The following is a 2,500-nucleotide window of genomic DNA, read 5'->3' on the forward strand; positions in this document are numbered from 1 at the left end:
TGGGCGGGACATAGTATCGTCGTGTTTCCAATCAGATCGAGTCAGATCCACTGCTTAGCTCCACCCCACCCACCCAGCTCGTCCAAATATGGTCACTTCCTGTTTCAAATAAATCAAGAGGGCGGCGGTTGGTTGTTTCTTGGATCGAAGTGACTTATTTTCTTTCAGCTTCTGTTTTCTGTAAATCTAAATTGTTGTGAAGTCAACTGTCAAATAAAAATCTACGAGGACAAGAACCAGAAGCAGCAAGACGTTAACACACACAAAGTACACACACACACACACACACACACACACACAGATCCATCTTTAACGATGTCTAATCATGTTATTTCATCTCATGATGCCACAGTCACATGATCATCACACATGTTAACACTTCTATCTCTGTGAGAACCCTCTGGTATTCCCTAATCTTAACACTCATCATCACCATCATCTTCATCATCATCATCATCATCACCATCATCTTCATCATCATCATCATCACCATCACTAAACTCCTGAAACTTCTTTCTGACCCTCAAACGTGTCTTTGAAAGTTTGTTCCAAAGGTCTGAATAAAAAGAGGCAGACTGAGAATAGATGTGTGTGTGTGTGTGTGTGTGTGTGTGTGTGTGTGTGTGTGTGTGTGTGTGTGTGTGTGTGTGTGTGTGTGTGTGTGTGTGTGTGTGTGTGTGCGTGCGTGTGTGTGTGTGTGTGTGTGTGTGTGTGTGTGTGTGTGTGTGCAGTGTGTGTGTGTGTGTGTGTGTGTGTGTGTGTGTGTGTGTGTGTGTGTGTGTGTGTGTGTGTGTGTGTGCGTGTATTGTAAGTGTGTGAAAGTGTGTGTAACTCCAGTGTGTGAAACATCAGCAGTGCTAATGAACAGAGGGTGACACACACACACACACACACACACACACACACACACACACACACACACACACACACACACACACACACACACACACACACACACACACACACACACACACACACACACACACACACACACACACACACACACACAGATGTCAGCAGCTGTTTTTCTTCACCACAGTTTCAGATCTACGTCTCCGAGCGCTGATCAGGACCCGACTGAGAGACCCAAACCTCAGACCAGAACCCAACCTGGTACTGCAACCGGCTAGCTGACTGAGCGACTGACCAACCAATCAACCAATCAACCAACCAATCAACCGACTGACCGACCCCAACGCCTGACTCAACAGCCGACCCAAAAACTAAGCCACTATATAACCAACTAACCAACCAACTGACCGGCCGACAGACCAGCAGCTAACTGACCAACCAACCAACCGACCGATCAACCAACTGACCAACCGACGGACCCTCTTGAACACTGAGGATGAAGAATGTGTTTTATCTGCAGCATCCAGACAGACGATCAGATCTCTATCAGATTATTGATGAGGGGACGCAAGGATCAATACTCAGAGGTCACCTCCTCCTCTCTAATCCATCACCTCCTCCATCACCTCCTCCTCTCCCTCTCTCCTTCTCCTTCTCCTCCTCCTCTCTCCTCCATCGTCTCATCTCTTCTTATTAATGTCCTCCATTCAGCTGCTTTCAGTCTGATATTATTTCATTCATCCATGTGCCTATGATTAGTCTTTGTTAACACACACACACACACACACACACACACACACACACACACACACACACACACACACACACACACACACACACTGCAGACAGTACTTCAGTGTTTGTCTCCCATTAAGTAGATTCCAGTCTGGTTACACACTGAAGGAGACAATAAAACTCTTCACAGTGTGTGTGTGTGTGTGTGTGTGTGTGTGTGTGTGTGTGTGTGTGTGTGTGTGTGTGTGTGTGTGTGTGTGTGTGTGTGTGTGTGTGTGTGTGTGTGTGTGTGTGTGTGTGTGTGTGTGTGTGTGTGTGTGTGTGTGTGTGTGTGTGTGTGTGTGTGTGTGTGTGTGTGTGTGTGTGTGTGTGTGTGTGTGTGTGTGTGTGTGTGTGTGTGTGTGTGTGTGTGTGTGTCGATGGACAGTCAGGACTTTGTCTCATCAATAAATCTTCAGACCTTCATGTCAAAGTGTTTCGGTCACATTTACATGAAACCAGACGACAGACTTCGTAGATTTTCAACACGAAGTCTGAAACGAGAACAAATCTGCGTTTCTTCCTCTGATAACTCACATAAACAGAAACATGTGATAATAATCCTGAAATATTCTACTCGTAATCTGTTTTCCTTTCTGTTTTTGTGATAAAACAAAAGTGTGTAAAAGTGACGTATCTTTCCAGAACAGACGGTCTGACTAATATAGAACGCAAAGGCTTCATCTGCCTTTCAAAATAAAAGCTTTAGATGCTTTTTTGAATTCAGCCTCTTCGAGCTGGAAGTGTGAAGAAAACTCATTGAACGTGTTCCTCGTTACCATCATAATACTACATTTCCCACAAACCCTTTCACTTCCTGTTGTTGCGGTTAGCTAGCAGCAGTTTGTTGTGAGAGGAGAGAGGGGGCGGAGCC

The sequence above is a fragment of the Brachyistius frenatus genome, unplaced genomic scaffold (genome assembly GCF_029030835.1).
Source record: "Brachyistius frenatus isolate BFR_SWC_R1_liver_20210118 unplaced genomic scaffold, ASM2903083v1 Contig_159, whole genome shotgun sequence".
Classification (NCBI taxonomy): domain Eukaryota; kingdom Metazoa; phylum Chordata; class Actinopteri; family Embiotocidae; genus Brachyistius; species Brachyistius frenatus.